The 23,474-nt window shown below is 40.5% G+C and overlaps 1 protein-coding gene across 19 annotated transcripts in view; it reads right to left on the bottom strand.

Annotated features, from left to right (window-relative positions):
* Positions 1-23,474, bottom strand: part of SGIP1 (SH3GL interacting endocytic adaptor 1) — a 199,838-nt gene that overhangs the window by 72,577 nt on the left and 103,787 nt on the right. The gene's annotated exons all lie outside the window — the stretch shown is intronic.

Genomic DNA, 23,474 nt, shown 5'->3' on the forward strand with positions numbered 1-23,474 from the left:
ATTTAAAAACAAAAAACAAAAAACCTTGAAGTCTATCAGAGAACTAAATCCAAGCTTAACATATGTTTGATGTTTGAAAATTATAGAATGTATTAGGAGTATTGTCTGCTTTTATCAGGGTAGGGGCGGTCCATGAATTGTCAGTAAAAACAGTCATTATTTTACTAATGTAATTTGTAAAGATCTAAGCAGCAAATGTTAAAGGGAAGGAAAACTTGGAGGCATTGCCCCTGGATGGGCTGTTGTAATCAGGGGGCCAGGGAATTCCGTTCTCCCCAGGTGCCCTCCCCACCCCAATTTACTCCCCCTGCCTGCCACAGGACCCACCTCTCTGCCACCTGGAAGTCATTCCTTTAGCTCAAGGCATTGTGCTACTGTAGGAATACAAAGAGCCCTGGCAGGAATTATTTGAGAAGTTCATGCCTCTCTTTTATAATACCTTAGCAGAAATTTATTTCCATCACAGAAAGATTGATTAGATAAAAAATCTGATTCAAAACTGCTCTGAAAGGTTCTTAGCATGGGGTGCTACCAGAAAAGGAGAGCACTGGAAGGGTGGCATCATGGGGTGGGACATGGCTGGAGAGGGCCTGCCTTAAGAGAATGGCGGGGCCAGTGCTGGGGGTGGGAAAGGGCAAGTATAGGGAAGTATTTCAGTGGGTGTGACCATGTGCTTAGTAGGGGGTCGCAGGTACGTTCTCTTCTCTCACATGATAACATTAACAACACAGGACAAGACGTAGTGCCTCTGTAACAGACCTGGAAGAAACTTCTTACCTTCTTTCCTAGGACTTATCAGAACTTCCTGTCTCATTTTGAACTCATTTACAATAGAAGGGCAGTTTCAATCTGAGCAAGAATTCACTAGATGTTTTCTAGTGAATGGCTCAATCTTTCGAACTATACTTTCTGGCTTGTCTTGCCTAATAACACAATCGGTGTGTCTATGCCATTATAGAGAATTATTCCATTATTATTAAAGATTTTTAAAATAGATATTTATTTTCTTTAATGAATACACATTTTAAATTCATATGTTTAAGTTAACATGTTTGTTTAACTTAATAAGCATTTAAATTAAATATGGTGATTTAAATCAGCTACAGTCATTAGCATGGGAGTTTGGATACACGCTGGCTTTTGGAAAATAAGGCTCTGTAGACAAAAATAGGAGAACAAATCATCTAAATGGAATTAAAATGTTTTTCTAGGTTTCAGAGCCCCAGATGGTCAGATTTTTATGGGTGTGTAATAAAGATACTGGGGCCTCTACTTCCAAATAGTCAATCACAAGGTTGGCCATGAGGGAATGGGATCTATCTAGAATTATGAGACCTGAAACCCAAGAGATAGGGGACCCCAGAGTATCGAAGATCTTTTGGCTCTCTATCTTACCCCCTTTATTAAAAATGTAATACTTATGAAGCCAAAGAAGGTACAAGGCTTATTTTGTACTTATTGGTTCCAGGTGTATCCATGCATTCAATAGGTGTTTATTGTGGAGAGGCGCTAAGCAAGAAGGCCGGGTAACATTCTTATTAAATGCCCTGAGAAACAAACAGGGTTTTATTTATTTATTTTTATTTTTTATTTTTTTTAAGATTTTATTTATTTATTTGACAGAGAGAGAAACAGCGAGAGAGGGAACACAAGCAGGGGGAGTGGGAGAGGGAGAAGCAGGCTTCCCGCTGAGCAGGGAGCCCGACGCGGGGCCCGATCCCAGGATGCTGGGATCATGACCTGAGCCGAAGGCAGACGCTTAACGACTGAGCCACCCAGGCGCCCCACAAACAGGGTCTTAGAGGGGAGGGGGTGGGGGGGTGGGTTAGCCCAGTGATGGGTATTAAGGAGGGCACGTATTGCATGGAGCACTGGGTGTTATACGAAAACAATGGATCGTGGATCACCACATCAAAAACTAATGATGTATTGAATGGTGACTAACATAACATAATAAAATTAAAAATAAAATTAAATTAAATTAAAAAAAAATGCTCCTCATAAATGAACAATCACCGGTTAAGTGCAAGCAAGATATGGCAAGAAAACTCTGTTGTTGAGAGATTAGGAAGAATAAAATAATATCACTTTAGAAAGGAACAAATAATACGCATGATCAGCAGGAAGTCAGCAACAGACAAGAAAATCGCCATTGTCAGCTGGATCCAGCACATGGCTCTCTGATGACCTGGAGTTGCAGCATGGCAAATCTAGAACAAGGTCAAGATTATGTCGACCACACAAACCAGTCAGGAAAAAGCCCATTGAATTAAAAAATGGTCTCCTTTCCAAAGGACCACATTTTTCCTCTTTTCAATGATTGTCCTTACATGTATGTTGTGAATCAATCACCTTCATTTTGAATTAATTTCCTCTTTTTCCTTTAAAAAAAAAAAAAGAGTAACTTGTCATACTCTGACATGTGGCCTAACTGCTGGGGAGAAATCATCCACATGTGAATAGCAGTCCCTGGAGGTGTTATCTTTGATCATTGGCTATATGGTGTAAACAGAGAACCACCAGCTTGTCAGCTGGGGCAGACTAGTGGCCTCACATAATGATCAATCAAATCGGCATATGCCCATGGAGAGCATTTCTGAGGGCACTGTTTTCAGTTCCATTTCCTCTCTCAAGGCAGAGGGGAGGTCATTTCAAACATAGTAAAGACCCTTCTTTTTGTTGCTTTAAATTCATCAGACTCTTCAGCCTGAGTAAAATGACTGGGATTTCACTTTGAGCAATGCAAACTAATACTGATTCGACTTCGGTGGTGAAATAATAGATTTATGTGACAGCCTAGGAGTATTGACCCGAAAACATGTCTCTTCCTCCCAAGATGGAAATTATGATTATATATTATTATGTAATATCAGTATATCAGTATACTGACCAATGTAAATTATGGTCCAGAAACTTATTTTAAATTTGGGCTTAAAAACAATGTGGCTTAAAAATTGTTTCCTTACTTTCCTTATAGTTTTCTAGTTTTTATTGTCATTCTATGTGCTTTCTGGCCAACCTCCAGGCCTTGTATATACACCATACACACCCACACACACACATTTTTCAAGTCTAGCACTAGGGTTGGGATATCTATGTATTAATTTAGTTTGTTATGGAGAAGTGTCCTGATAATTCTAAAACATGCTCTTGATGCTCATAGGACCAGAGGCTTCCAACCAGTAAACCTAATTCATCTGCTTCATTCATAGAGTTATCATAAATTTAATGGTGAATCCAAACCTGGCCACCTTTCCTTGGCAACAATTTTCTCTATACATGTTTAAGGTAAAAATGTTGAGGGTTCTTACCGGACTGCGCCTCTGTGATCAGCAAAAAGGAAGAGAGAACAGATACCTAGTCAGAGAATGATGGATCAGTCAACAGGCTTGGGTAATAGAGGACTTCATAAACAGCCGACCAAACATACACTCTTTAAGTAACCAGGCCAAAGGAAAACAGGCAGTCATCATGCCTGTGGCTTATTTAAACCATAAGGAAGTTTGGAGAACCTTAAAAAGAAGCGATCTGTGGTATAATATAGCTTTGCTAATGGGGTGTACTATTTCAGCAATGTGCATACAAGAACAAGAAAGAAACGTCCAAGAAAACTTCACTGACAGCTTTTAATGTTTTGTCATAAGGAATTTCTCTCCAGATTATTTGGGGAGGAGGTTTTAGAGATTAGGTATGACAGAGAAAAGTATTTCCACACACAACAGGGTGTTAGCAAATGCCATAAACATAATTCATTTCCCACATAATTTGGACTAAATTGGAGCCTCCCCAAATCAGAGAGCAGGAGTAGAAAGACCTCTTTGCCTGGCTCTTCTCTTTGATGTACTACGGAATGAATGCTGATGAGGACTTTTTTTTGGCCTGGTGATTTGGGCAGCCTCTACCAAAGGGTAGGGACATGATGAGGAAGACGAGGAGCCCCTGACAAGGACAGATGGCAATAATGCAAACTGTCCACCATCAGTAGAACAATGGTGGACCAGATGATGTCTGGAATAACACAACTAGCAGACATATGACTTCTCTCTTTCACTTCTCCCACCTGGATTATGGCTGCTGTCAATTTACCCCAACAATCTCTGATTACTCTCCCTCTTCAGGATTTTTCTGTAGCAAGTAACAAGAGTGACTATCACGTGAGTGGGGAAAGAGATGTTGCTTAGAGTTTTGTTTTCAAAATATGGGCTACCCCATGAAGTTACTAAAGGAAACCTGGGACCCAGTATTGCCCCAATCCCCAAATCCAGGCCAGGAGCACAAGCATGTAAGTCTCTAAAAGGTTGCTCAAATGAGAAGGACTGTTCTACTCTAGAACATAGACAGGAAACAAGCCTCTAGTGTTTTATACCTGGGAGGCCTCCAAGCATATCTGGACCAATGGCCTATTGATAAAGAGGGGGAAGTGAGTCTCTGAGACCCACAGCTAGTGAATGCACAGAACCAGAGACAGAGTTTGGATCTCTGGTCTCATTCTTACATTATATTGTTGGAGGACTCCTAAAGCAGAGAACCATGAATGGTTACTTCCTGTTTTGAATGTTGTATAACAGAACTCATTATTTTGGAACTATTTACTCTAGTCAATTTTATTTCTCATATTTTAGACTTTCTCATTTGCCTGATTTTCCAGGTTCTACTCTATATTGTTCCCACCTTTCTTATACCTTTGTTGATATGGGTGGATGTAATTTATTTAAATCAGAGAAAAAAACCATTTATGAATATGTATTTCTGGGCTTAAATTCTTTTACTAATTCATACTATGTTTTGAGAGGAATTCAGTATCTTATATGAACATTTAGACTTTATAATTCTTTTAATGACCAGACTAAAATTCTTCTCTAAGAAGAAAATGTGGGAATTTATGATTTTAACTTCAATCTCATGGCAAACAAATCACTTTTAAAAGTAGCATAAACTACAGCAAAGAGAGGAATGAAAGTGACACAAATTTCCCTAAGATGAAATTATGAAAAGTAATGCAAAATGAAATGCCGATCATACCCATACAGAGGCAGAACCTTAAATTCAAAAAAACTTTATTAATTTAAGATTAGAGAGAACACTTTTCAAAATAATTTAAGTTATGTCAGTCTACCCAAATTAAGCCATATTTTAATCTCCAATGACTTAAAAACCTATATTTTTAATGAACAGTTCCTGTTTGTATTTTTTTCCTAGCGAAAAACAACATCATAAGACAGCATTTGGCTTGCTGGAAGGAGGTGGGTGGGGGGATGGTCTGAATGGGTGATGGGCATTAAGGAGGGCATTTATTGGGATGAAACTGGGTGTTAGCTGTAAGTGTTGAATCCCTAAATTCTACTCCTGAAACCAATACTACACTATATGTTAACTAACCTGAACTAAAAAAAAGATAGCGTTTTGGAAACTCCACTTGTAAAATGCCTTCTTCATTGGGAAAAGCTGTTCAAATTCATGCAGTCACAAGCATGAACCCAGAAGTCCCAGCTAGAAGCTGTGGAGAGCTCAGACCCAGAAATCCTCAAAGTCCATAATTAAGAGCTATTTGAAACCTTCAAAAGAAAAAGAATTCTACACGTCAAATTGAAGGGCTCCGTGTTTGTTATTTATCACCATTAAGGTGCATAAAGCAGTTATAGGCTCTGCTGAACAACAGTTTTGACAGCAAAATCTGTAAGAGCCAGGAAAGGAGGGTCTTTACCTATTTTTCATTTTACTCTTTCTCTTCTCATTTTCCAAGATCTTTGAAGCCTTTAGCGTTTTATCTTTGTTCTACCAATATATAGAATTTGCTTCAAAGGTGGAAGGAAAGTCATTTGTATCCGGTCTTGGTACATTCTAATTTAGATTCTTTTTTTTTTTTTTTTTGAGAGAGAGAGAGCGAAAGCGTGAGAGTGCATGAGGTGAGGGGGCGGGGAGGGGCAGAGGGAGAGAGAGAGAATCTCAAGCAGGCTCCATGCCCAGCATGGAGCCCAAGGTGCGGCTCAATCTCACAACCCTGAGATCAGGACCTGAGCCCAAATCAAGAATCAGACGCTTCACTGACTGAGCTACCCAGGTGGCCCCCGGTCTTGATATATTCTGTAAGCTGAACACTAGGCGTTGAGTGACAAACTCAGATGAGTACAGGGCAAGGAGAGGGGTGCTATTGGTAAAGGCATGTGTCTTTCACAAAGCTCTGGGGAACTCAACCCTACTCAAGTGCACCCATGTCTGCCTTGCAAAAAATTTGGGCCTAGGGCTGCCAGATCGAGTTGTCGAGAGAAGCAGCACATCCTGATTTTTTTTTTTTAAATTTCAAACATTCTGGTTTTTAAATGGGGTTAAAGTTGTTTTTAACTGCACAAGCAAACAAAACACTTATTCAGTTGTTCAGAATCTGCAGGTGGCCAATTTGTCTCTGATTGCAGACATCTCTATCACATATAATAAGCTCTCAGTAAATTTTATCTACTGTTCTTATTACTTCACCTGATTACTCGAACAGGGACTTTGCAATTGGTCTATTCCTTTTCTGAACAAATCTCCTGTGCTCCTATTTAAATATTAATTGCTCAATTCCTAGATTTCTCTTGATCTTCTGGTACATTCTGGAAAAGGTTTGGGAAATATTTATTATTCCCTCTACTTCTATTTTGGTGTTCAAATAAGAGATAACTCTTACTTTGTATCTTGAGGTTATTTTCAAGGTGGGTGTGCACTAATAATCTATAATTTGGTCACTAGAATGAAGATCTTCTGTTAAAACATGTTGTATTTCTAGAATGTATATAATTTGCAATATGAATATGCCTCCCTCAGATAATATTTCAGCCTATGTCCTCATAGTTTCCACAGTGTCCTTATTCCACACCAGCTTTGCTTTGTTATTTTTTGCACAAAAGGATTAATTTTAAGTCAGCCTACTAGGATACCTTAGTCTTAGCCAATGCGGGTAAGTGTTTTAAGATATTTGTAAAAAGAAGTAACCAAACACAATCTGTCTTGCTCATCAAAATCACTAAGTCAGCCTCAGGTTTTGAAGTTTTACAACATGCTAAATTCAGTGCTATGGGAAATCAGAGGAAAATGCATGAAAAGCTACCAAGCACCAAACAAAATATTTTTATATAGGCTAGTCATAGCAAATTCAGTGATTCATGTTAGAGAATTTTCTAGGAAAGAATTAGAATATGTGATCATTATGCGTATTATTTTTATTCCAGCCCATTTCCTTACTTGCTTTTAAATGCTGATGGGGAAGGCCAGCTACCTGGCAAGGTCTTATCCTCTACCCCCATCCCTTATAGGAGTTTGTCTATATTTAAATTTGTTCCTGTATCCATTACAAGTCAGATTACAGTGAATACCTATCATGTCCAATGGGACTTGGTTGAGATGATCTTCTGAAACTCCATTTGGGAAGAGAAACAAAGAGCCCACTACTAACCAAGATAATCATTAAGACTCAACCAGATTGAGCAATCAACAAGATGGACACTTCCAAAGGAAAATGAGGCCAGGGAGTGGGAGGAGGACTCGTCCTTAAAAACACACAGATCAAAATGACAAGGATTACTTGCAGTTAAAATTGCGGTAAGGACGACAGGGGAAAACCCATGAGGAACAGTGCCTTTTTGAGGCACTGGAGGTAGACTTCAGGCCACCCAATTGAGTCAATTTCTGAAGTGGCCAAATTTGGATAAGTTAGAGAAAGATTCAGAGTCAGGAATAAGTGCAATCGGCAAAATATAAAGAAAGGCTACTAGAGCAGACCACCAAAATTGTATGCCACATAGCACGTGATATGTAGATGACTCTCAGTTACTCAGAAGCGGGCCATTCAGTTTAGTAGTAGCCATAGTGATAATAATAATAATGTGTTTATTTTATTTTTAGAAACCAAAAGACTTTGGGTTCGTATTTTGATGTATTTTAGTATTTTGATCCCATTTTTGTTCTTCTGTGTCTTCCACTTCTCCTCCCTCCCATCACACGGACTTGCCACAGGTCGGGTATCCTGCAGTGGTACAGAGACCACCAGGCAGAGGCCAGTGGATGGGATGACAAGTTTACTGCAGCATCCACTTAGGTGAGTTAAGTACAACCAACCACCAACCATTCCTTGGTGCTCGTTAACATGGAAACACAGTATTTTCATGATTTTCGGTGGAGAGGTTACCTGTGTCAGCCGAGCATCGGCATCCTGGGAACACTTTCCCAATATACCAGGTAACTGGGAAGAGAACACTGAATTTTTTTCCTTTTTTTTTTTTTTTTTAGTAGATCTATTTCATTGTTGTCCTAAAATAAAAAAAAAATGTAGGTACATCGCAGCAGATTTATGCTGCCGTTAAAAATCACCCACTGGTACTAAAAAGGAGTGTGAAAGAGTTGCTTTGCACTTTATAAAGATCTTATTTTTCTGTCTCTTTGACAACTCCAGAAGGGGATATTTTTCTGATTAGCTGAAAAACAAAAGAAGAAAGACAACTTCCCTCTTCTAGGCCAGCTTCACAGGCTTTCATTCATGGATGCTATCATGTTGTGCATTAAACAAGAAATTAACTTAAAAGAATGTTTGCCTAGCTCACGGTATGTATAGGTAGCTTGACTAATCCAAGTGGAAAATTCAGTAAATAAAACTCAATACCTTAAATATTTAATCATATGCCTGTGATGGAGGCAGAGGTGAATCTTCACAAAATTACACCGTGGCCCTTCATAACAGACTTGTAAAATCACTTAGCAACCAACTTCCTTTTTTTCCCCATGGGGCATAATTAGACCTTGTCCTGGTTCACAAAGGTTTGTTTTTAAAATTCAAAATCTTGTTTAGGTGTTAAACACAGTCAGTCATTATGCAGATGATGAAAATGAACAGAAGTCATGTTTGGCCAAAATGTGGAAAGGACTTATTTCTTACCGGACTTTTCCTCTAAAAAGCGTAGGCATGAGGAAGAAAAAGAAAGAGAAAATGAGAGAGGTGAAATGTATTTTCAGAGAAACAGATAAGGCTCAGAATAACCTTCCTTAAAGCAGCTCAAGGCATTGCTCTTCTAATGGCTCTTTCTGGGCGTCTGACATAATCATTCCCAGGTTAACTTTAGCTTGAAGGGTGGCAGAACACTCACCCCAAAATCTGTTACTTCGCTATATTGATGATTTTTGAACTGCAAGCATTTGAAAATGGTAAATGCAAGGAGACACTGTCTCTGAACAACCCTAATCTGTCTAGAGATAAATGCTCCAAAAGAACTGTCATAAATCCCTTTCCCAGGAGTGTTATTGATCAGGGAGCACTGACTCAGCGCTGGAGACGAGACCGGAAGTCGATACCGCACCTTGACAAACCTGATCACACAATATTCTTCCCATCTATTCTTCCTAAAGATCAGATGCTCTCCCTTCAGAGGCCTATGTCCCCTCCCCTTTCCCTACTCAGCGATATTTAATTCAGGATTCTAAAACCACCTCTTTGAGTTTCACTTTTCCTGGGTGTCTCCCACATGTACATGAAATGTACATGTTACTCTACTTCTGTTTGTTTTTCTCCTTAACGTGTCTTTTTGTTAGAGTCCCAGCTGAACACCCAAGTGGGTAGAGATCAAGTCTTGCCTCCCATACAAGTTCAAGCTATAGAGGGCATTGGTGTGGCCTCCTTTGGGCACATTCTAAGCTCTCTGGAATGGTTTGCTTTTATCAAGTAGATTTGTGCTTTGAAAATAGAAAATTATGCTTTGGAATATCAAAGAGATTTGGAAAATGCCATTATTGCAATGCAGCTGAGCAGGGTCATAAAACATGAGAGTTTCCACTAACTCCAGCTTTGTCAGGGAACCCGGTACCTGTCATCGCCTCACAAGATACCCTGGCTACACTCACCAATCCTTTCATCCCATCTTTCGATTCTCCCCACTCCCCATGGACAATAGGAAATTACTGTCCCCGTGAGTAGCCGTTGGCCCCCTCAGAAAGCTCTTTTATTTCTTGGGCAACGTCGTGGTGATCGCCTCATCCCTGGCTGACCACTGTGCCTTCTGCACGCACTTCTTAGCTGATGGTCCTATTTCCAGTTTCACCCCCTAAATTCATCCTTTGCGTTAGCTCCAGAATTATTTTTCAAAATAGTGAAATGAATAGATTACCCCGCTCCTCGGGAGCCTCCCAATTATTCGGAAAATAGAACACACACTCCATGTCAGTTATGCCTTCCAGAAGGGCTCCAACTTACCCTCACCCTTCCTCTTCCACCGCTGCCTGTAGGGAGCCCACGCTTAAGTGCAGAGGCTCCTGGTCATCTGGATGTTCAGTGCCCTCACCCGCTTCCCTGCCTTCTGCTCAGGCTGTCTCTGGAGCCCTCCATTACAGTGTTACTTATTCTTTGAGGCCAGCACTGTTTCTTCCATGGGGCCTTCCCCAAGCCTCCCCATCAGAATAAGTTGTTCCCTTTTCTTGTTTGATCACAGCACGGTCTTTTTGTTCAAAATAACCACCTCAGATTGAAGGTCTTTCTGTTTGCCTGACGATTATCAGCCTCGGGGAGAACAAAGGTCCACATTGCTAGCATATTCTTTGCAGTTCTTATTTTGTCCTGTGTTATTAAGGTGTCTCCACTCGATTATTAGCTCACAGTCATGGTCAAGAATGGACCCTCTCTGGTCCCAAACATAGTGCTAAGCACACAGGAGGCATTCAAAGCAGGCTTAGGAGTTCCCCTTCGGGGAGCCATTAAAACACTATAAAATGTTTGAAGCATAATGTCTTTTAAAATACAGAAAGATGAATTGCACTCTGAAATAAAGCTGAATTGTATATGCCCCAAGGGATGTGGCCCCAGTTGTAATGTTCCTTCTCCATCTCCTATAAATGTTTCACTTAGCTCCCACTTAACTGTTGATCTCTCTGCCATTAGTGACCCCAGGGGCAAATATATGTTACAGAGGTTCCCAGGAACTAGCTCAGCTTTGTACAAACATTAGTATTGAGCTACGTGTTCAGATCTCCAGGGTAGAATGTTCTTTTATAGCAAAAAACTAATGCTTCAGGGTCAAGATAGGGGCTGACTTTCAGCCCCAGACCCTTGGTAAGTCACACAGAGAAATGAAAATTATTAAAGTCCGTGTTCTCAACCTACAGACAGAAAGAAATTCTTGGGTTAAAATCAAATAGCTTCAAAGGAGTTGTCCGGGAAGGAGCAGGAAGAGCCTTTCTATATTTAAATTAGCTTAACCCCTTATTTTCTGCCTTTGAGCAAGTTGTCCTGTGCCTTGATTTGATAATGTCTAAGGGAGGGATGTAGATTCTTTGTGGAATTGTAGAATTGTTGTAGGAATGTTGTGAGGATTAAAAGATGTGGATGATATTGATAGCTAATGTTTACTGAGAACTATTACTGATTTATCTTATACAGGTGTCCTTGTTATTTCTAATTTACCAGTGAGGAAAAGGAGGCTCAGATGAATTCCGAGGCTACACAGTTACAAAGGAACAGAGCTGGGAATGGATCCCAGCTTATCTACCTCCCCAGAGCCTGGCTGGGGTGGGCCCATGAAACAGACCAAGTCCCCTATACTGTTATCCCACTTTCAGGGCCTTATCAGCACTGGGTTCTAGAAACAACACAGCTAAAAGCTCACAGATCACAGAACCTGGAAAATAATCTCGGATCTTTCCAAAGGAAAGAGTCAAATAGATCTTGTCTATCTATCATAGCAGGTCTCAAGGGATGAGCTTTTCAGAATGTGAGCTTGTGTTTCTAGGCATGGTTTCAGACCTAGGAATTAAACTCTGATTAGAAGGTAAATTTCTCAGTCTTCTCCTAGAATTAAATGCATTATACTGAATTAGAAGAACAAACATGAACATACAAATGATAAGGGCTCTTTCTCCTCCCCACACCTTCCCATTCCAGGCTTCATGGTGATTATAACTTTTTTTTTAAGATTTTATTTATTTATTTGAGAGACAGAGAGAGAGAGAGAGAGCACAGGCAGAGGGAAGAGACAGAGGGAGAGGGAGAAGCAGGCTCCCCGCGGAGCAGGGAGCCTGACATGGCCAGATTCCTGGACCCTGGGATCATGACCTGAGCCAAAGACAGATGTCCAGCTGCCCAACCAACTAAGCCACCCAGGTGCCCCAGGCTTCATGGTGATTAAGCCATTTTTATTCAATATACTGTTTTGCTTTAATTGTTGGCAGCTCCCGACACCTAGGCTATGGCTCCTTGGCTTAAGGATTTCTTCAGACTATTAAACAAATTAAAAAAAAAAAACCCATAAGACAATTCTCCTTTGGGGAAAATAAAGGTATTTCTTGATTTAAAATGAACTCACAGCATCAGAGTTGATTTTTAATTATGGAAAAGATACTAAGAAAATTGGAAAAGAGATGTATACGCCCAGGTACACTTGTACATAGAATGAGTGCATTTTTGGACTAGACAAAACATATACCTAAAATATAATCACTGAATCATCTCTAGTGCAGGGATTTTCCTGTGCTATAGCCTGAGAAACTATAATTCTTTAATTTGCAAGCCTTGTTGAAAGGCAGCTCATCCTTATCCTAAATATCTTTCTAGTGTCAGGAGTCATTCAAGTTAGGTCTTGTTGAAGCCTACATTTCTGTATAAGGGGTTTGAAAGCAGCAACATTTACAGTAGAATTTAGTTCAAGACCCAGAGCCAGAGCTAACAGAGGTGAATGAAGAAGGTATACACCAGAGTTTAGTGATCCTTACACAGAGGTTTTGTGCTCTAAATATATCCCTGCACTCTTAACAAGGAACAAGCTGCCATGGGAATTTTTGGCAGCAAGCTTCCTAAGAATGGAACCAAGACACAAAAAACCAAGTCTAATCTATAAGCTTCTTAAGAGTCTGCAACTGTTTAACCTCAAAAATAAGATGGCTATATTTTGGATCTTTATATTTAATGAATGAGATTTTATTATAAATATAACCACTTCTTATCAGTTGTGCCTGACAAAAGAAGCAAAAGGATAATTTATTCATTTATTAAACCATTAACAGATATTTACTGGGTACCTAATAAAAACCAGACACTACTCTAGACATATTGGTGAACAAAACAACAGGAACAATAGACAAAAAAAGCTCCGAATGAGCTTATTTTGGGAACAAGATGAGGCAGATAGATAATAAATAATAAACATAATAAATAAAGCAAAGTATTTGGTATTTTAGAAGATGATCAATGCAATTTTTAAAAGCAGAGTGAATAAAGAGTTTTGAGAATGCCAGGATAGAGAGCTCTGTGATTTTCAATAAGGTGGTCAGGGTAAGCCACTGAGAACGTGACTTGAACAAGCACCTGAGGTGGAGATGGATGTCACACTGCAGCTCTTTGGGGAAAGGGGACACAGCCAGGGAGCCAGGGAAGAGCAGAATGAGAAGGGATAGTGGCGGGTGTTAGCCTGCAGGTTGGGGGTATCCCTACCGTGAAGGTCTTGAAGGCCACTGCAAAGACTGGCTTTGCTCTGTTCCAATGCAGCTCATGGCTCTCACTTCTCAGGGGTTCTCCAGGGTGGGGGGTTAGTTAGGGTTGGTTGCTGAGAAGAGGCATAGACGACACAGAGGAAGCAATCTCAGCGAATGCCTGCTTGTGACATATGCCACCATTTTTCATTACTCTTTGGAAGCTGACTTTCATTCCCCAAATATCAAGTTAAAACAGAAGACAGAGATGGGCTTCAAATAGGTTAGGAAGTGGAAAGGGAGTTTGTACTGGGCAAAGCAGAGTGAGGCCAGTCCATCCTGCCTTCCCTGTCTGTTGGCCACTTTAGGACAAGTGGTTCAGACAGGCTCACCGGCCCTATACCCCCGCTGAGCTGGTAGCCGATTCAAATGATGGCTCCTCAGGTCCATGGGCAGTTAGTGGCTGTGTTTTAGACAGAAAGAAATCTCACTTCATTCTGTTCATTCTAAAATTTCCCCCAGTCTCCAAAGAGACGTTTTCTTTTTTTTTATTATGTTAATCACCATACATTACATCATTAGTTTTTGATGTACTGTTCCATGATTCATTGTTTGCGCATAACACCCAGTGCTCCATGCAGTACGTGCCCTCTTTAATACCCATCACCAGGCTAACCCATCCCCCCACCCCCCTCCCCTCTAGAACCCTCAGTTTGTTTTTCAGAGTCCATAGTCTCTCATGGTTCATCAAAGAGACATTTTCTGACATAATGAATGTGAGTGATTCACACTCTAAGAGTTTTTTTTTTTTCCCCAAAACAATTAAAAAGTACATCCGTTGCTGTAGATTATTTCTGGCCCCCCCACAAAAAGAAATTCTCCTTCAAAGGACAAAGGGATAGATACTTTTTTCTTCTACTGTTATACTTATTTTTATACTATTATTCATACACTTATAGAAACTTCTTAGTACAAAAATAAAGATATTATAAAAAAGATAATACAGTGTGTACCACTAAGTGACTGAAACCTGAGGCCTTAGATAGGAGAACAGACATCTCACTGGATCTGTGGGATCAGGGGAAGAGAATTATGACAAAATGTTAGCACTCCCAGAAAAGAAGAGCACATTAATAAACTTTAAAAAAAGAACTTGCGAACTGTAAGAAAGTTATTGTTCATATTATTCATCCATCTAATAATGCAGAAAAACCAGTGAATCAAAAGGGGAAAGATCAAAGAAATGGCGAACCATAAATCTACTCTCTTTCTAAAATCATGTGAGGGGTGTAAGTTGCATTTTGTCACAGTAAAACACCAAGTTCCATATAATTTCCCACAGTGAAGAGCATCCATGCATCCAACCAATCAAGTATTTTCTAAGCACCTGCTCCGGGTCATTCAATGTTTAGGTTCTTAAGGGAAGGCCCCATTTACAGGGTAAGAACCTGCAGCATCTGGGGGGCAGGATCACTTGTCATAAATCCAACATTTACTGAATTGTTCACAAATTATGCTTCTGCTACAAACTTATTTTCCAAATTGATTGCTTCATTATAGAGCCCGTTCTACCCTGATTATGGCCTTTGGCTAATAAAAATAGTTTTAAATTCTAAACTCTACACCAGTAGGACTAACACAACCAAGGCAGAAGAACTTATCGATATAAAAATTAGCCTTTTTGACTATGATTAGCATCATAATTAAAAGCATGTAATTAAAAAAAAAGCATGTAATTCAAGAATTGCCTGCCTCTGGTCGAGGACACCTTCACATTTTTTGTGTCAAAACTGTGGGTAAATTGTCTCAATTAGATTTTAAGCTGGTAACAGAAATTGAGGGCTTTAGGTCTCTAATCCTGGTATTCATGTTTCTGACCCTCCCCCACCCCCATCGGATCACGTTATCTGAGATAGTAGAACAAGATGGAAGAATCTGGAGTTATGTAAGGAAATTCTAATTCTTACACCTCACAAAGGGGTGCAAAAGACCATGTGCTCAGAGGGCACAACCAACATTAATTGGAGAAATAATGACAAAGGCGATCCAGATTGAATTCATATTCTGCTCATTTTCAAGAAGACCAAAACATACAGCACAGAGATTTCTTCTGACCAGCACAGGATGGGCCTGAAAGGTATGGAAAAATGTTATTTTTATTTTAAAGATCAGGAAATGGAAGCAATAGAGAATTACCTAGGAAAAAAATAATTGGTAATGAAGGAAAGAACAAACACATCTCAGATATGAAACTGATTCTTCTGCAGACAGTCCATGGCTTATCAGAATGCAGGAAAGAGAACAATATATTTTGAAAAAGGAAGGTTCTACCCATTTCTCCATCTATCTTTCTCTGTAAGACCTGGAACAAAAAAAAGAGTTCCATCTCATGTGCCAACTGGATGATTTTGGTCAGGCTGCCTGCAGCTCTGTCTGGAGGGGGCATCTCAGACTACATCAGGGATATGGGATCTGGTCATTGTGTTGGCTTAGTGTTTGGAAGGGGGGAGTAGCAGCTCATATGCATCTGTGTTTGATATCCCAGGTCTAGACCCAACCCAGATCATATTTGCCCTATGAAGCTCTCCTTGAAGAGTAGAACCCAAGCTGAGCCTCGTGCCTCCAACTAGCTGTGCTTGAGGTCTGCACTGAGCATTTAGCATCAGAATGCACCCCATCATTAGCCTCCCTTTGCACCAAGCAGCAATCTTACCCGGAGCAAATGCCAGTGTGTAGGAGACTGGAGCTCTCCTCCCCTACAGATGACTCTTTGTTTTTACTGAACTCAATGGGGTGCTGAACCTTCTGCCAAAGTGAGGACAGGAAAGGGGGTGGTGTTACCAAGCAGCAGCAAATTCATGGATTTTACTCACTGGCAGGCTAATTTGGGGGTGGTAGGGTGGGTGGGCCACCTGGAATAGGCAAACAGCACTAGACTGTCTCCAGTTCAAAGCTATCTCCCTCTCCCCATATTTTTTGATTAAATAACTCCATTATGGATTGCAAATCACCAGGAACAAGCTTAAACTAATAGCTCCTTCAGAAGGTCATGTCATAGGGGATGGGGAGGAGGCCAGCATACATGCCACCTATTCCCACATCATTTCTTTCTTTCTTTCTTTTTTTCAGTGCGGGCTCGAACTCACAACTGTGCGATCAAGACCTGGGCTGAGATCAAGAGTTGGACTTTAACCGACTGAGCTTCCCAGGCGCCCCTCCCACATCCTTTCTATCAGCCCTCTTCTCCTTGACTTTGCTCAAGTCCTCCCTCGCTACTTTTATTTTCTTTCTCACTCCCACAAGTCTCTTAACTTAAAGAGAAGCAGAGATGAAAAGGGAGGCCAGGGAGATAGACACCTAACTGGGCATTTTGCAACATAATCTCATGTCCTATTTATATCAGTCCTGGCAGAATGGATATTCCCGTTCCCATTTTATAGATTTGGGATCTGAGGTCTCATGTTAAGGAACTTGCCCATGGACACAGATCATAAGATACAGACTCAAAAGCCTGTGCTCTTCCTACTTAACCAATGTGCTTCAAGAAAATGTTCTCTTTCTTGGTCCCCTTACTATATCCCCAACCTGCCCCTAAAACAGACCTTCCCACAGAGGCTCTTGAGTCAGAATACACAGCAGAGTATTCACACTGAGAGGGATTTAAAGAAAACAGAATCTCTAGACTCTTACTCTATAGATGAAAAAACCTACTGTGTTTTTAACTTGGCAGAAAGGAGGCAGATGCTGGAGTTCAAGTCCTGGTCCTCAAACCTTTAGCAGCCTCTTGATCATTCTGAGTTGATCACTTCTGTAAAATGGGGTGACCACCACCTCTCTGTCTGCTTAGTACTGTGGCTGCTCATTCCATCTTTCTGATCAGGACAGCATATATATATATATATATATATATATATATAAAACATAAACCATAATTATAATGAAACTTCAACATAAAAAATGCTTGCTTGATTAGGGGAACTGAAATATGAGTCACATAAAATGAGGTAACATTCCTTAACATTTAAAACAAAGGTGTATGAGGTCTTAGCATAAAATGACTTTTAATAAAGTAGAAATCACACATGACAAGGCAGCAATTAAGGCCGACTGACCTGTCGGCTCAGCCTTGCTCTTTTGTCACAAGGAATGGCATAGGAGGTCCCATAGAAGGTTGTGTCTATGGATGAGGGGGAAGAAAGCCTGGGATGTGGGCTTCGGAGCTGGGATCAAGAGCCCTTTAGGGACCATCAAAGGGATAGCCTTCAAAGGGTTTGTGAATACTCAGAAGTTGTATGTCACATATTTTAGAGGAGCTAATGAACTTTTTATTTTTTCCCCTGGAAAGAGAGCCAATGGCTTTTATCAGAAGTAGGATAATGTAGTGGGTAGGAGTTCTGAATTAGAAATCAGACCTTCTGGGTTTAAATCCCAGAACTTCGCTTATTAGTTGTGACATCTTGGGTGAGTTTAATTAATCCTTCCATGCCTCAAATTTCTCACCTGTAAAATGAGGATAATAATAGTACACATCTCCTAGGCTTGCTATGAGGATAAATGAGTTAATATCTGACACATAGTCACACTCAGATTTTCACAGCTGCCACGACCAACACTATCACCATCACCATCGTGAGTCCTCAGAGGGTCCATGACCTTAAAGGATGTTGACAAGTATTCACCATGAATACTCTGTTGTTCTGATTTGTAATAGCTAGCATTTACGAAACATCTCCATTGGGCCTTATATACATAAAGGTACTTACAAAATACTAAGCACTTTACATGTATCACTTCCTTAATCCTTACATGGACCCTATGAGGTGAGTAGTAGTGTTAACCTCATTTTACGCTTGATTAAGCCTTGACTGAGACTTAAAGTTTTAAGTAACTTGCCCAGGGTCACGTGAGTAATGAGCGCAGGGCCAGGATGCAAACTTCGTTCTGACTTCCTCCAGAGCAAAAATTCTTAGTCAGTACAGAACTAAACACTTCTTGTTCAAGACAACTTCTCCAGGTCAGCCCACAGTGATTCGTGGCTTACCAAAACACAAAACTAAAGGCACCAAGGGCAGCACATGAGAAAAGGAAAAGATGCTGGTGCAGCAAGAATGAAACCATAGCGTTTGTCTTTTCATTTCCATGAAAGCTGAGGGAGCCACAAGTTTCAAGAAGATCTAGTGAGTGAAACACATGGCTGAAGCTATGTGAGAGATAGCGCTGCTTGTGGGTTCTGGGAGAAATGGAGGTGTCCGCATCTGAAACCTGGGGAGTGGTGGGGAAGCCAGGAGGCTGGGGAAGCTGGCTGCAGAAGACCATAACTTCAATCAGGAAACTGGAGTGAACAGAGGCAGGGGTTTGGCCCAACAAGGGAAAGTTCAGCTTCTGTGTGCTGCCAGTGATGTTGATTAGACATCGTTTTCTGATAGATTGGTAGGCAGACTGTTAGCTAGACGGTTGGATAAAGGTTGGGTAAAGTTGGATAAAGTTTGTGATTATTAGCCCTCATTGCCTGATACATGGAAGGTGCTTACCAAATATTTGGTGAACTGATTTGAAGGGGAAGTGGGAAACGATGTCAATTCTCCATGAAATAATTTAGTGGGGAATGCACAGTACAGGATCCTATTGTGAATGTTAACCTACAACACAGTCTTCTGAAGAAGTACCATACTTGCTCAGGGGATTTTGATGTTATTCAAAACAATTTAGGAATGTCTCAGGAATTTCCTCCAACCAGTTCATAGGCATCACATAAAAAACAGTTATTTTATTAACTTGCCCAGTGTTATGCACAGGGTTATTACTGGTCTTGGCTCTAAATGATTTTGGGCATTTGGGTTTCCTGATTTATCACTATTAATGATATTCTTTAAACTGTGCCTAGGCTTTGCAGATCATTCTGACGAGGGAATAATCTCTAAATGTAGTATGTGTAATGATACTTTTTATATGTATTAACTCATTCAACCTTCACAACAGCCTTATGAAGTTGGTATGGGAATTATCTTCATTTATAGATGAAGAAACCAAGGCATAGGTTTTATCACTTGCCCAAGGCAACCCATTTAAGAGGTAGAGACCATTTGTTTGAATCATCGTAACATTACTGAAGTAAGTGTCCATTTCCATCTCCCTCAAATGATCTAAAATGGAATTGTATTCAGTTGTATGTTGAATTCTCATTTTGTTGCTTTTGTAAAGGCATATTTTCTTAGAGTTCAATCTTCCACCCATTATTTTCTTTAGCCACTTTCAGAAGATAATTTTACTTTTTAGGAACAAAGCCATTTTTGAAAGATGTAATGAAGGTGTTCTCCTACTCTGAATGTAGGGAGTGCGGTACAAAGGGACACAAACAGCAGACCCACCCATCTCACGTCCCTGTTTCTATCTCCTCCATTAGGAGGAGTGATCTATATGTTGTACTCACAGAAAGGGCAGGACATCCCCAAAACCACCTTGTAAGGTAGGTGTATGTTATTCCCATTTTAGGCTTGAAGAAACTGAGACGCAAATAGGTTTAAGAACCTGCCTCAGCAGTACTGTGAGCCAGAGGTCAGTTCAGGTCTTCCAGATTCCAGCGTCTTTCCTATGATACACCAGTTCCTTTAGGGCATATAGATACAGTTTCTATTTGTGTTTAATGAAATATCAATCACAAATATCCAGTATGAAAAAAACCTGTCTTAAAAGTAGTTCCTTTAAAAGGCGGATCAGGTTTGGTTCGGAATTAAAGTCTAAGATATGCAAGAAATCCCTGAACCCCTTTAGCTGAATTCACGCCTTGAGACGTAGATATATTATAATCCAAAGCATGAGAACACAGAACGTTTTTAGGGCAGGAGACTGAAAATGGGAAAGCAAAACCATGATTCTCAGTTAAGGGAGAAAAAGATTTTAAAAAATTCATATATGTACATATAGACTAGTGTGGTGATTAATTTTATGTGTCCACTTGCCTGGCCATGGGGTACCCAGAATAAATATTATTTCTGGGTAGGTCTGTAAGGTTGTTTCTAGATGAGATTAGCATTTGAATGGGTGGATTCAGGAAAGTAAACCCTCTCCCCTATGTGGGTGGGCATTATGCAAATCTATCAGGGCCAGAATAGAACAAAAGGCAGAGGAAGGAGGAATTCACCCCCTTTTTCTGCCTCACTGTTTGAGCTGGAACATCTCATCTCATCTCCTTCTGCCCTGGGATCTGGATTTACACTGTCAGCAACCCTGTTCTCAGGCCCTTGGACTTGGAGTGAATTACACCATCAGCTTTCCCAGGTCTCCACTTGGCAGACGACATTTAGTGACTTCTTAGCCTCCATAATCACATGACCCAATTTCTCATAACAAATTTCTTTATGCATGCACGCACACACACACACACGCACGCACGCGTGCATGCACGTGCACCCTGTTGGTTCTGTTTCTCTGGAAAACCCTGACTAACACAACTAATACTGAAAAACCAAGAATTGCAAAGTACTAATTGTGCATCAGGTACTGTGTCTAGTATCTTCTGCATGCTTTGCTTTGTGCATTTAGTCGTTTATTAAATAACTGAGCGCCCAATGAGTGCCATGCACTGTGCTAAGCATGGGGTACAAAAAGCCAAAGATTTGACTTGCTAGAGACCAACAAAAATCTGCACAAAAAGTCTGTAAGGATTATTATTAACCTCACTTTACAGAAGAGGAAATAGACGCTCAGAACAATGATGGAACTTTTCTAAGGTTACACAGGTAGAACACTGTAGACGCCACAGCTGCCTCCTATTAACCCAAAATTCTAGAAAAAATTCTGTAAACAGACAGACACAAAGCACTTGGAAAAGAAGGTGATAACCCTAGGTGCCAGCACAAAGAAATAGTTATGGCAGATTAAACCCATCATTTTCTCGGATAGGTTTTCTGGTCTGACAGATTTAGGCAAAGCTGTAGACATCCCGTGTCTCTCAAATTCAGCATTGTGTTTAATGAGTTTCCATCACTGGTTTGAACGAAATGGAAATACGTGACCAGGATGAGAGCACAGTTAGGTAAACCATTGTAAGGGGACCAGGGAGACTGCAGTCTGTTATCAATGGATAAAAAATCAGAGGGTGGTGACATGCCACAGTGTTCTGTCCTTGGCCTGGTCCAGCTCACACATTTGTTTACTCACTCACACACACAAGCATTTATTGAATGACAATGATACGTAAAAGGCCCTATGTCAGGTATAGAAAATTTAGAGTGGACCCCAAAGGTACTATACAGATTTCTCTTCAAAACAGCTTCTTTTACCAGCTGCTAGGAGGGCTATTGGTGCAACACTCTAGGATCTGCCTCAGCTGCAGAGGGCCACCTCGACCAAGGTCAGTCCCCTTCTTAGCTTGCCCATATCAGAGTACTGACTGCTGTGGCAGTATGAAGGTTATGCATTTCAGTCAAACTCAGGACAGCTCTGTGGGGTCATTCCAGCTCTAGAGTCCCCTGGATGGTCAGCTCCGTCTGCTGCTGGACATGCAACACCACTTAACTTCTCCTTCTGCCCACCCTACCCCACAGGAGTTGAGCCCAAGCTCACTCCTTAATAAATATCCTGTACGGTAAACTTGGAGGTGGAAAAGGAGATGTGTTTGTCCTTTGTTAATCTTCTAAAAACACAGCTACAATCAAGGACAAAAGTTACACAGCGACAGCATTTGGGTTTAATAATTTCTTTCAGCAATGAAACAGCCTGCCTCAAAAAGCACTGTACTTCGCAAGATTGAGGAAACATTATTCTGATTGGAAGGGTCAGTATCAACCAAACAAGTTGGCATTTTAATGAAATTTGTTTCTGTTCATTCACTGTTGGCTAACATGCAGCATAGCATCACTCATATTTGGAATTTAGTGATTAGAAATTTTTAAAAGGAAACATCCTGGGTTCAACAGGTTCTACGAATAATTTGCAGGTAAATGGGGAAAAAATCCATTTCCTAATGAACTTCCAGAAGTAATCTGAGATTACTTACTTAAGACACAGTGGCAGAAACTGTCAATGCCCACCCCAATTCATTCGCTCCTTTGTCTTTTTATAACAGAACCTGAATTTTAGCTGGTTACATGTCTATCCAGGCAGAGACTACATTTCCCGAACTCCCTTTCAGCTAATGTGGCCATATGATTAAATTATGGCTTTGGTAGTGACGTTTGCAAACTCCCAGTAAAACCTTTAAAGGAAACCACTTGCCTTTTATTTTCTCTTTCCTCCATCCCAAGGCTGGAACATGGAGGTGATTGATGGTGGTAAGGCAGGCACAGCCTCAGAAAGGTGGAGCAATCATACAGAAAGTTTCTGGGTTCTTGAATAATGCCTGGAGTAGGGCTCCCTTACCCATCTCAAGTGCCTGCCAGTTTTGACTTTTACATGGAAGAAAAGTAAACCACTTATTTTGTATAAGCCATTTCTATTTTGATCTCTGTTAAAACAGCTTTACCAATATTCTTTTTTTTAATTTTTTTTATTTTTTTTTAAAGATTTTATTTATTTATTTGAGAGAGAGGATGAGAGGAGAGAGCACATGAGAGGGGGGAGGGTCAAAGGGAGAAGCAGACTCCCTGCTGAGCAGGGAGCCCGATGCAGGACTCGATCCCGGGACTCCAGGATCATGACCTGAGCCGAAGGCAGTCGCTTAAGCAACTGAGCCACCCAGGCGCCCCAGCTTTACCAATATTCTAATTTGTGCAGATACCAACTCAACAACTCAAACCTGAGTGCTATTCATTCTTCGCTCAATCAGTGCAATATCTTATTAGGAGACCACAACATGAAAGGAATAGAAATTAACATCCTTTCCTGTGAGTTAACCCTTGCATTATCCCCTCTTCTTTTTTAGTGCTCTGCCTTGTCCTGGCCCACATTATACTTTATTTCTGTATTAAAATCAAGGGCCATGGCAAGATCTGGACTGAAATTACATTTATTTGTCTATACAATGGGATTTTTGCCAACAATTAAAACCCTGATTTTCTATGCTGTTGATGCTTTGTTTTGGGGAGGAGTAATTTTCAGCTAGGTTTATATTATAT

Source organism: Halichoerus grypus, chromosome 5 (genome assembly GCF_964656455.1).
Source record: "Halichoerus grypus chromosome 5, mHalGry1.hap1.1, whole genome shotgun sequence".
NCBI lineage: Eukaryota > Metazoa > Chordata > Mammalia > Carnivora > Phocidae > Halichoerus > Halichoerus grypus.